Source organism: Fukomys damarensis, unplaced genomic scaffold (genome assembly GCF_012274545.1).
Source record: "Fukomys damarensis isolate Sample0158 unplaced genomic scaffold, DMR_v1.0_HiC HiC_scaffold_32, whole genome shotgun sequence".
Taxonomy (NCBI): Eukaryota; Metazoa; Chordata; class Mammalia; order Rodentia; family Bathyergidae; genus Fukomys; species Fukomys damarensis.
The window spans coordinates 11444495-11457761 of record NW_022900944.1 but is presented as its reverse complement, the minus strand read 5'-3'; positions in this window follow the sequence as shown (position 1 = coordinate 11457761).

Here is a 13267-nt window from a genome sequence, read left to right as displayed (position 1 = left end):
AGTCCTTGTCCACATGGTCCTTCCATGGTGTGCTTGGGTCCCTGCTCTGAGTCTTTTTCCCCACAGGTGAACTCTATACTTGGTAAGTGAGCCTCTAATCCTGGGGGGTTGTTGTGGGGTGGAGATGTGTGGGCAGAGCTGGCCTGCAGAGTCCCCTCTTCTAGTGACCATGGAGTTGGGGGAGGGATGTCAAGGTGGAGCTTCATGTCGTCTGTGTACATATGTCCTGGGTGGTGGTGACACTGTCAATCTTTGCAATTTGGATCTGGTGTTTTCTAGCACATTTGACTCTCCCAAATCTGTGTGTGTGTGCGTGTGTGTGTGTGTGTGTGTGTGTGTGTGTGTGCACCTGCGCTCACGCCTACATGCATGCATTTCTGAGCAGGGCCCAGCTTTTCCTTTCTGCAAAGTGTAAGAAACGTGCAGCAGACTCTTGCCCTGGAATGTGACTCATGTGCGCTCTGAGCCGAGGCCTACTCTGAAATGTTACTCTGAATCCACCCCAAGATTGGGTTCATCTCATTTTTTCTCCTCTATCCTAATTTTCAACCAATTTGGTTCCCTCTTCAGCAAGGGCTTCCCTTCCTCTCCATCTCCTGGAAAGGGGGAGCCTGATGGTGGGGTGGGGGTGCCCCTGGGGACTCGTTTCAGCCAACATGGAGTACTTCAAACGGGCCCCTTTCCCAGGATGCACGCTTTTCATGGAAATTAACCACGCGAGCAGGTGTCTCTCCGTGGCTGGCCCTCTCCAGAGAGAGGGGCAGGGGCTGCCCAGGAGCTGAAATAAACGGTGGCAAATACACCTCGGCACCCGTTAGCGACAGCTCCCAGAATTTAAAGGGACACGTAATCATTCCTAATACACATCCAGGGCAGAGAGCCAGATGTCGCTGATGGCAAAGAGCCTTGCTGGCAGAGAGAGGAGCACACAGCTCCCCAGCTCCCACTGACAGCAATCGGGCTGCTTCCCAAGCCTCTGCACTCACAATGGCATCTGCATCTTCTTCGTCCTCGATGTGGTCACCACTATGGAGGCCTCCACTGGTCAGGAGTAGATCCAGGAAGCTCATTTAACCCTCTAAACAGCCCCAAGTGGTAGAAGCTGTTATGCCCATTTCACAGATGTGGGAAGTGAGGTTCAGAGAGGGAACACTGGCCCAAAGATGCACAGTGATTTGGGACAGAGATGGAATGCAAATGCAGGCCTCTCTCACTCCAAGGCCAGGATCATGCCCTAGGCTGCTTACTGCCCTGGGCAGATGGTCTCAGGAGGCTGAGCACAGGGACAACAGGTCCCTGAGCTAATCCAAGCCCAACATGCCTTGCCTATGGAGTCCATTTGCTCAGGGTCCACCTGCATCCTGCATCCTGGCTCACATCTCTCCTGTGCAGGGACAGACAGAGGAGGAGCCCAGAAGAATCATGCTCACTTGCACCTGCTAAGGGAAGGACTATTAGCACCAGCTCATGATATGAGGCGCTCTGAGAAGAGGCTTCTGCTCTGAGACAATGTCCCCACGAGTTCCTGAAGAGACCCATGTGGAATGGCTCTACTGAGCCCCTCATGGCTTCTCTTTGAAAAAGCAATGAGTCTGGAGACACATTCAGTCTCTGCCATCTTCGAGTGAATTAATTTGCATTGACAGAAGCCTGAGGGCAGCATGGCAGCTCCTGGGCCCCTGGAAAGAGCGAGATGTGCAAGAGAAGGGAAGCAGGCCTCCCTGATTGCTGGAAAACAGGCTTCCAAGCCCTCCTGAGCCAGCGCTGGGCAGGGTCTGGGGTGACCAGGCAACCCCACAATGGAGCCTGTGTTATAGAGATATTAAGGGCCAGTGGCTGAAGCAGTATTCACAAAAGGTGTGAAAGAGCAGAGCATGGTGGCACATGCCCATAATCTCAGCACTCTGGGAGACTGAGGCAGGAGGAATGCAAGGCAGTTTGGGAAATTTATTGACTTGGTGGGACTCTATTTTAAAAGGCAGGGGTGGTGGCTGGGGATGTAGCTCACTGTAAAGGCTGTGGGTTCAATTCCCAGTTCTGGGCTTCAACAAAGAAAAACCCAAACAAAACAAAACAAAGTGGTCTGGAAGGACAGGAGGGGTGGATCAGAGAAATCAGGTTAGAAAGGGGGTGTGGCTCACCCAGGACACACAGCACCTATGGAGTGGAACCCACGCACACAGTTGGTGACACACACCCGCAGCTGTCCTGTCCCTAGCTGCCCTGGTCTCAGCCATGACTTGTGTAGGTCTCTACACGGGTACAAGACTAAGAGAGCCCAAGGCAGGGAGCGATACAGACTCCAGGCCCCAGGTGCAGGCCCTGCGGCTTAGGAATGGGTAGGATGATGCTGAGCCACATCTGCTGTGAGTAGAGAGGCCCCGAGGAGAGAAGAGATCGCACACTGCCAAGACAGAGGCAGAGTTCGAACCTAGGTCCCTCAGCCTTGAAAAGCCATATACCAGAGGTTGCTTTTGGTCAAGAGGCCATAGGCCACTGCATCCCACTCTCCTTTCTCCTGGCATTGCACCCACCCTGGGTCCTTTTGAAGGTGGCTATAAGTGGCTCCACTGGCGTGTGGGCCTGTCTGGGTGGGTAAGAAAGTGGCTTTGGTGACGAACGGGATGTCAGCCTTCTCCTGTGCTATGTTTAGAAAGGTGTCAGCCCCAAAGCGGCTGTCTCGGCTGTCGCCCAGGAGGTAATCACGAGTGTCTCTAAAACCCCATGGTTGACCTTTCTGCGCTCAGACACTGGGAGCGCCAGCATCACGGTACAGGGCCTTGTCAGGACCAGTGTCCTCCCGGCCAGGCAGAGGCCCTAGAGGACAGGGCCACCTTCTCTGCCTCATTTGGATACAGTGAGGACCTGCACAGTGATGTTTGTGAAAAACCTTGGTAGTTCCATGTGGGCTTGCACATGCATTTGCACACTCACACCTGCACGCTCACACACAGCCCTCACGCTCACATATGTGTACATAGGCACACACATTTTCATACACACAAATTCATACTCACCCACCATATACATATAACACTCATACACTCATGTGCACACTCACACTCCCCACACTCACACGCTTGCAGATTCACTCCCACATGCACATCCACACAAGCACATTCTCAATATAGCCGCTTCACCCTAGAGGAGAGGAGGGGAATTTGTTGTACACTGTGTATAGTCCTCAGCGTCTCGAGTGTTTAATTAAAATTCCTGACTTCTATGTAGTCTCAAGTATTTAAGAAGCTATAATAAAAACAATCAAAAGCCATGTCAGGATTAGCCCCTGCTTTAAATGCATTGAAGATCATCGATGCATTCCTATGTGCTGCCAGATTAATTTGTTTTTTTTGGTTTGTTTTGTTTTTCTGGTGCAGGCTTTAGAATAAGGTTTCTCCATGTATTTTTGCTAAATGGCGATATATCCTGAGATTTCAAGTTGAATTGCTTGAAATTACTGCTTAGTGTGAGTCGGGATGTGCTTTGTAATGTACACAAGAAACACACATTGAAAGGAATCACACAGAGGCTGGCGGGACTTCCAGGGAGGCGTTTGGAATGACTGGTTTCAAATGTTGACACTCATCCCGAGGTGATGTTCAAAATAGCACGGCTAGTACAGCATTGGAGGCATTCAAATGGCGTGGATAATGGCTTCCGTGCTAGGGCAGGGCCCCAAGATCCCTACTCTAGGCCAGGCAGGAACCATTCCGGTGCTGACTGGCCGGGCTGGGGTTTTGCAGGGGAAAGGGCCAGGTTGTAGGATGGAGAGGGCACCCGGGGCTGGTTGCCAATCAGTGTGGGAGTATTTTTGTGTTTTAGCAATGGCCAAACCGTGTCAACTCTTGCAAGGTGGATGTCAACCTGTCACTTAGGGAACCCTTGGTCCTGGAATTTTCTTTATTACTAAGATAGTAATACAGAATGAGATTCATTTTGGTATAATTGAGATTTGGTATAATGAGATTCATTTTGTACGTATAATTTATTTTGATGATTTTCATCTCCCTTACCCTCTTTTCCCTTTCCTTATCCTGATCTTCTTCCTCCTCTCCAAAAGTCCACTTTCTGCATCCCACTCCCCACACATCTAGGAGAAAATATGACATTTAACTTTCTGAGTCTGGTTTATTTTGTTTAACTTGATGGTTTCCAGTTCTATCCATTTTCCTGCAAATGATGTGATTTTGTTTTTTTAAATGGATGAATAATAGTCTGTTATTACCTACACACCAGTTTCTTTTTCCATTCATCTGTTGACCGTCATCTCTATCGTTATTGAAAGTCTCTGCCTTTTAATAGGTGCTTAGTCTATCCACATTTAATGCAAGTATATCGATGTGGTTAGATTGAAATCTACCATTTTATTATTTACTCTTTCTCTTTGTTTCCTCAAGTTTTCTTTCACGGACCCTCTTCCTGCCTTACTTTGGATATTGTGAATATTTTTTAAAATTCAATTTAATTAATTATTTTTAAGCTACATGCCTTCATGAGTTGTAATTTTTAGAGTGCCATAAGGATTTTAGCACCCATCCTTGCTATGTTGTGAATATTTCTGCCCCCACCACCACGCGTATGTTGAAATCCTAACCCACAGAGTGATAGTGTTAGGAGAGGGGATCTTCAGGAGGCGATTCGATCTGGAAGGCTGGGCCCTCACGATGAGCATCAGATCTTCATAAAGGAGAACTCAGGGACCTACTTAGTCTCCACCACTAGGAGCGCAAGGAGCAGGCCCAGACTGTGAACCAGGAAGCAGGGACTCCCTTCCCAGGACCCCCAGTGCCTTCTTCTTGGGCTTCCCAGGCAGAGCGGGGAGACATCAATGGTGTTTGTAAGCTGTAGGACAGCGTCCCAATAGGACCGAGAGGGCCCTCAAATCTCTGCAGTATAGGAAGCGTTAGCAATGTAGCTCTTAACGTGCAACTTACAAATGCTGCAGCCACGGTCCATGCCACTCCGGTACCGAACCCCTCATCCTTTAATATGTATTCCACCGGCATCTAGTATAAACCCCATGCTACTCGTGGTGTGACTTTGCTTTAAACAACTCTATGCATGTCAGAGAAGTTAAGAGGAAAAGGAACCTTAGACAGAAACATTTACCTAGATATTTACTATTTTTGACACTCTATTTCTAGTCAGCCTGAAAGTTTTTCTTTAGCAATTTTTTTGCAGTACAGATCAGATAGGGGAAACAGTCTCAATATTTTTTTTTAATCTGATAATGTCTCTACTTCGCCTTTATTATTAAAATAGATTTTCATTGCATGTAGAATTCTTGTTTGACTTTTCCCTTTCTTTTAGCACTTGGAAGATGTGAATCCATGCCTTCCGCCTTTTATACTTTCTGGTAAGAAATAGTACAATTTCTAATTACTTCTGTCTGTATTTTTTTTCTCCCTTGTCTTATGGCTTTTTCTTTAAGTTTCTTATAGTATGACTATAATGTGCCTAGGTGAGGTTTTCTTTGTATGTATCCTTCTTGGGATTGAGCTTTTAAAAATCTATAAATTTCTATCTTTCACCAAATTTGGGAACATTTCATTATTTCCTCAAAAATGTATTTACTTATTGTCTCTAGCCTCTAGTCTGTGACTCCAATTTCATGTTTATAGGCCTTTTGACATTATGCCCCAATTATCTGAGGATCTGCATTATCTTTCACTCTTTCTTCTTCAGATACATGTATTTAGTGATTGAAGACAGCATCTCTCTATGCCTTTCAGGCTGGCCTTCAACTTACTATGCAACTCAGGCTAGTCTTGAACTCGTGATGATCCTCCTGCCTCAGCCCTCCTGAGTGCTGGAATTACAAGCATGCACCACCACATCTGGCCAGATATTGCATTTTTCATTTCTAGAATTTATATTTTTAAAAAGAAATTTTATTTATCTTCTAAGATTTCATTCATTGTGAGCATATTTTCCTTTTGGTCTGTGAACATAGTTACAATAACTGCTTTAAAAGTTTTGTCTATTAATTCTAACAGATGAATTATCTCAGCACCAGTTTCTATTGAAAGCCTTCACACAGAGCTTCCTCCCTAGACCGTTTTAATTTTGACACAGTGTCTCACTAAGTTGCTCTGGCTGGCCTCAAGATTTTGATCCTCCTGCCTCAGCCTCCTGCATGCTGGGATTACAGGCATGCACCACCATGGCTGGTTTAGAAATGAATTATTCACCTTCTCTCAAGCCATTTGCTTCTTCTCAGTGTTTGCCTAATTGGTTTATTCTCACACCAAATTTTGGTGTTTTGTCTTCAGGAGAGTCAGGCTTACTAAGAACTTAGTTCTCTGTGCTTAAAAGTGGAGCTAATGTTCATTAGGGATGAATTTAATGATAATTAGGTATATAACTTAAAATTTTGTCAAACTGCTTATTAAAAATACCGTATCTACTTTTAAATTTTAAATCTCGAGATTCTCCTAAAGATATCATTTATTAAAAGTGAGATATTAACTGGATAAAGAAGATGTGGTTTTTCTATAAAATGGAATATTACTCAGCCATAAAGAACGAGAAAATAGATTCATTCACAGGGAAATGGATACATATTGAAGATATACTCCTAAGTGAAATAAATAAGGCACACGTGTAAATACCAAATAGTTTCTGTGGTGTGAATAAACTGCAATAATACAGAAGATCCTAATAAGATTACTGACATTGAGAAATGGGAAGAAAGGAGCTAAAGGTGTAGGGAAGGTGGGATGGGTAGGGGAAGGGTAAAAAGGGAAAAGAAAAAATCTGAGATAATGAAAAGATGGAAATAAAGTGATTGTAGATGGGGAGGGGAGGAGGGGGTGAAGGCAGGGCAGGGACAAGGGGAAAAATGAGAACCAAGACCTGTCATGTAGAGGTACAAGATCCCAAATGTAACTGTACTGTATCCCTAAAATGTAGCAATAAACTCAATTAAAGCTGAAAAAAAGTGAGATATTATTTACCAAGTTGTAAAAACATCTCAGCTGTTATGTTTTCTGGGTTCTCAGAATTCCCAGCCTGGAATCTGAATCTTAAGAGGGATTTACCTACATCTGGTACCGTGCTTCCTGACCCCAGGCAGCCAGGGATGCCCCTGGGCATTAGCCTTTCACAGCAATCCTTGCCATCTACAGAGACATCATTCACTTCCCAAAAGCACTCACATCTGCTGCAGTTGCCTGTTAGCTGGAGGAGCTCAGGTGGACAGATGCTATAACCATTTGCCAGATAAGGAAACTGAGGACAGTGGCCGGAATTAATTTCCAGACTGAGAGTGAAACATAAGACTCCCGGAAATCACCGAGGGTCCTTCCTGTTGGCATCCACAAGCAGAGCATCAGACAAGTCTGCAGAATGTGATAACAGCAATGGGAAGCCAGGGGGATGCCCAGCTTCATCCATCCACAGTAAGACCGTGCTCTGCTCATTCCCGCAGCCCTTTCTCTCTTCCCACCTGCCCACGTGGCTGGGGCAGGCTGTTACCCTTCTGGGTCTTCTCATGTCCCCTGCAGGAGAATGGATTCAATGGGAGGATTTCTGCGTTCCTTTTAGGATTTTAAAAGCTGCTATGGTCTGAATGTGTCTCCCAAAAGTTCATGTGTTAGAAACTTACTTCCCAAATTTATATGATAATGGTATGTGGAGGTGGGAACTCAAGGAGAGAATTAGGATTTCATATGGTCCTCTGGGCATCAGAACACTCTGTAATTAAGATAAATAAGATTTAATGGAATATTTTAAAAATCAAAATTTAAAAATTCGTGATGAAAAGAGTATCAACATCTTTCTTCACCCTCATTCTGGCCCTGTTGGATCCTCTTTTATTTAAAATTTTGATATCTTGCTCATTATGGATTCTTTTTGCATTCATTTTTATTTTTAAAAATATAGTGCATTAAAATGTTATGAGTCTTGATTCTGAGTATTTTGGCACCTCCTGGAATTCTGCATGTGAAATGAACCTTTCTTTGTTTCATCCAGATTCTGGCCCAGGATGGTCCTGGTTTATGCTTTTAGTCCTGGAAAAAAAATGGGTAACAGCGCCCTCTTTCACTCTCGGAGTGTCCTGGTTGAATGGTGGTGCAGAAGTCACTCCGCAGGCCTGGCTCAGGCCAGGCACCTGGGGGTACAGCACCTCCAGGGAAGGTGGGCAACCCCTTCTTCTCAGACATGGAGAACCACAAGTTACAGATTCCTTCCCCTCCTCCTGACCCTACTTCCACCACTTAAACCCTGGGACCCTGGGGGTGCTAAGGGAGAGGTGGCCTCAGACAGGGCGTTGCTATTTTCAGGGCAGACGATGGCTTCCTTCTCTAGCCCAAATGAAACCTTTCCTCTCCCAAATTCCTCAGCCCTCTCATTAGCGGTTGTGTTTGCGGATAATAGCTATAAGGAGGAGGCAATAAAAAAATCCAGAATGTGCTGCCCGGCCTCTCCTTAACCCTTCCACAGGGAGCGCCTGCCAGCTCTGGCTGAGGTCTTAATGACTCCAGTGCTGGCCCATGGGCGGAGAGTGAGCATTTGTATTACAGCTGGATTATTTAATCCCCATTAGTTAAAAATGCCGGGCCACAGGCCAGGAGCCCAGGAAAATAAGTGGCGACAGGTGAGAGAAAAATAGCCTCCTAGAGGACTCTGCGGCCACTTCAAAGGCCATGGCCTTGCCAGGTAATTGAGGCCTAATGGACACCATGTCCGGAAAATAACCTGGCCAGAGATGCCCCCTGCACACAACAAAGTGGACGGGCAGCAAGTGAAGACACTGCACTGGGCAGGCCGGGCACAGAGTGACTCCTGTAATTAGGCCGGGAGGGAGCAAATACCTTTTCTGTCAGGTGCCGCATGGAGCTGCTGCCACCCATATCCGTGCTGTGTGGTGAGACACGTGTCCCGGGACAGGGCGGGCGGGCCTCTCCACCAGGATGACTGCTGGCAGGATGGTTGCTTCAAGGAAGAAACTATTGTGTGAATGTGCATGGGTGGATGTGTGTTTGCACATGCATGTGCGTGTTTGCAGGGCTGTGTGTGTGTGTGCCTGTGTGCATGTGTATGTTAGTGAGCGTGTGGGTCCTTTCCTCTAGGACCCCCCCTTTCTTTCCTCCACATTTGGAATCTCACCTCAGGAAGATTCTACAGCATCTTGTATCTATTTGGCCCCTTAAAACAATCTTTCTCTTGAGCTGGACTGTCCTCTTGAATTTCTAGAATCATAGCTCAAGGCTGGAGGCTGGCCTGGCTATCTATTGAGAGAGCAGGGTGCAGGCCCACTAGAGCAATGGGCCCCTTCTAGTGGAATCCATTTTTTTACTGTCTCAGTGCTAGATACGCATGGGCAGGGTCCTCAGGATCAGGCTGCACATGCCCAGAGAAGCCAGCACCCCACACATAACCTTCTCTGTGTTTAAGTCATCGGGGGACTCCTTCCTTCTTGCTCCCCCACAGCCACCCACTCTACCCTTCCTGGGTACAATATTTTTTGTGAAATTGACTCACTTTTATTTAAATTTACTTAAGAAATATTTGATCACTATCAGAAATGGAAAGATCAATGCCATCTGGCATAAAATAGCAGATAGCAATAAAAATGAGTACAATTACAATAGCGGGCCTTCCGTCCCAGCTGGTGAGCGTGTCCACTTCAAGGTTCTGAGTTTGAGACGAGGCTCTCTGTTGAAAAGAAACATCAGCAATCATTAAGAAAGTGTTAAGTCATCCCACCACTGAGGACTTCCTGATGTCATCCAGAACCGAAAGCCTATACGTGCTCCCTCACAACAGGTGGGGTTAATGTCCTGTCCAGGTGCCAATGACAGGTGGGGTTAATGCCAATCTAGGTTCCACCCCAAATCACCGCTAGGCCCACAGGTGGCACTGGTGAGCGACTCTGTGGCTGGACTTTGAAATCAGGCTACCAGCCTCATTGGGAAGGTCGCTTGTTCTCTATCAAGCTTCGTCCTCCCAAAAGAGGAGATAAAATAGCTGGGTGGGAAGAGTCTATGGGAATGGATGGCGCGTTCTAGGTACACAGCACCCTGCAAGTCCTCACTGGTGTCCTGCTGCCTGGGCTGAAGTGGGGCTTTGTACACATTCTAATAGTTGGGGGTCCTCAGGGTAGCAAAAGACTCCGTACTTCACAGAGCTGGACCTGGTAGCCCCAAGGCCCTTCCCTATCTTGAGCCGAGGGCCATTTGAAAGCAAATGCTGACACCATGGAAACCCTTTCTCTGGCACATCTACTGGATGCAAAGCACAAGGAGGCCCTCCCCACTTTTACGGATGGAAGAGGCCAGGGACTAGGTGAGCTCACCAAGGTCCCTCAGAGATGGGGTAAGGCCACTTCCCGCTCAGAGCCAGGGTGCTCCCACTTACATAAGCCACACACACCTCTAGGTATGTAGACGAACAGGAGCTCAATTAATCCCCACACCGACTAAACACTGACAGGTGAGTGCTATGAGTTAAGTATTCAGTGCCTCATTTTATAGGTCAGAATGAGCCACTGCCCAAGGGTGGAGCTCATTAAAGGGTGGAGGCTGGGATTTCAACCTAGCCAGCCTCTGAGCTCTTGAACCACTCTCTCCCCAGCCAGATGTGCACACACGTGGTCATACTGTGTGCGCTGAAGGTGTGACTATGTTTATCAGATGGGGGTGTCTGTAGCCTGGGCCACCAGCAGACAGCTCAGATCAAGAGGAGTTTATTTTACAAACCCAAACCCTGCTCCTTTCAGTTTGTTCACATTTTCTAATTCCCTCTATAAATACCACATTCTTGAGTGACCATTGACAGGCGTGGCCAGAATCGCCCCATTTCACATTCCTTCAGGTCACCAAGTGGATCAGCCAGAGCATGGCCATGATTCAGGATTCAGTACTCAGGTTTCATGAGACAACATCAGCACTGCTGTAACCGCCTGACTCCTCCATGCCACAGGGAGGGAGCCGAGGGTGAAACACAAGCTGCACACTGCTGCCTGACTACTGCCCTCCTTCAGCCCAGACGAGCTCCGGCTCTGTCAGCACTGAGGCTCAGGCGACGGCCCACACGGGCAACACCTGGCTGCCCACCCCAACGACAGGGGCTCAGTCTCCCCTTTCCAGTGGGAGTGGGCATTCTGTGGCCATGGCACAGGAGCCTATCCACTGAAAGCTGCCATTGATGCCTTCATGCCGCGGGATGGCAGGGCTCTGTGCCCTTTGCTTGGGGTCCAGCTGGGCTCTGTAGCTCTGGTGGCTCCTGAAGTACCCGAGTGGTGGAGGCGGTGAGCACTTGGGGCTGAGCAAACTGTGCTGGCCTCTTCACCACTCTCAGACCTGCCTCCACCAATGCCCCACAGTCTCTCTTGGAATGGCATAACCGTTCCTCCTCCGGCGCATCCTTGAAATGTTCCCAGGGCTACCATCCCAAAGCCCAGCTTTCATCCTGAAGCTCCCAGTGCACATCACTCTCCCTCTTCCTCACAGATCTTCTTTGGCCCCCTATTACCCACCACATAAAGTACAGAATAAATTCCAGGTCATCCCTGCCCAGGGCTCACCCAGTCCAAAGTTTACTTGGCAGGTGACTTAGATGCTAAGATGCTACCCCAGGTCTCTTTGACCATGAAGCTACACCCAGGGAGAAAAACCGATACATTCAGAAGACCTGAAAACAGTGAGTTAAAAGTTTGTTACTTATAGTTTTTTACAGATTGGACAATTGGACTTTTCTATTTAGTACAATAAATACTGAACATATAGTCATTAGCTCGGATATGCACGCTCAATCATTCACTGTATATTCATACACATAATATCATGTATAGACATCACATTTACACACCTAATCATGCACTATGCCCATTTCCACATATATAGGAGCACACTGCCTGTACCTTCACAATAGCCCCCTTCATCCCTCAGGGATGTGTTAAGACCCCCTAACAGAAGCTGCCAGAAACTATAAGTAGTACTGAACTTCACACAGACCATGGCTTTTCCTCTACATGCATGTTTATTAACATGTAATTTATAAATTAGAGATTTTTTTGGAGATTAATAATAATAACAAATAATAAAATAGAACAATTATTATACTAGTATACACGCTCAAAACTCTACTGTTTCTTTCTGGAATTCTCTACCTAATGTCTTTAGACCTTGGTTAAACATGGGTAACTACTTTCATGGCAGACAAAGCCTTAGATAACGGGAAATAGCTGTGTGTGTATAGCTTAGTATATGCCCTATGCCACAGGTTCCCAGGTTCATAAATGCTGATATTCTGTGTGCCTTACCCACTTGTCCATGTGCAACACACCATATACATTTATGCACACATCAGCTCACATGACATATGCATGCACAGCCATACACTATGTACATTTTGACACCCACAACATGGCCCATCCACCTTCTATATCCATGGTCTGACTCCGTGTATATTTACACACTTGGAGACCACGTCACACTCACACGTACAGTCATTTATTTATCTTTACTTATACTGATTCTTTGGCAAATCAGTAGCCTATTTTCTTAAAAAGAAACACACACTTGATTAATTTCTTTCCCCCATGAATTTCTCCCTTGTCAGATGGGAGGAAAAAGTTGTTCTGTTTGTGTATCAGGCCCATTAGCCTAGATAAACTGTTGGCCTCCTGTAATGATTAATGACAGAATAGTGCAGTTGTTGCAAAAATAAGTCATGCGGTGAGGAGAGAAGTGAAGATTATATCTAACACCAGGGGATGGCTTATTAATCTCACTTCTGGAGGAATTCCTGAGTAAATCAGTCTCCTTTATTAATGATATTTCACTCTGCTCTGTGAGACATCTTTTATCCAGCCAGAAGGGCAATTATCTATTTAGGCCAGGAAACAATATTAGTTACTGCCTCGGCTCCAGGACAAGGAGAGGAGCCAAGAGCAGGAGGCAGAGAGAAAAACACAGAGGGTGTCTCCAGTCTGATGAGTGCCAAGGTCCCTTATACCTCCAAGAAGGGTGCTTCTTCCAAGAGAAGATGTCCTGCTCCCTTGCTTGAAATAGCCCCTGCTGGCTCATTTATCCAATGAGCATCTACCCATGAGCACCTACTGTGTGTGGGGGCTTTACAGGACCCCGAGCACTGTGGGTCCCTGTAATACACAATGCATGGCTCTTACCCTCTGTCCTGGAGTCATTTCTGCTTTTTGAGGTCTTTCTTCATTGAATGTGACTACAATTTGGGAAAAGGGGAATTAGATAGCAGGCCATGATAGGAGAAGGAGGTATTTTCTAGATTTAAGTCACCATTT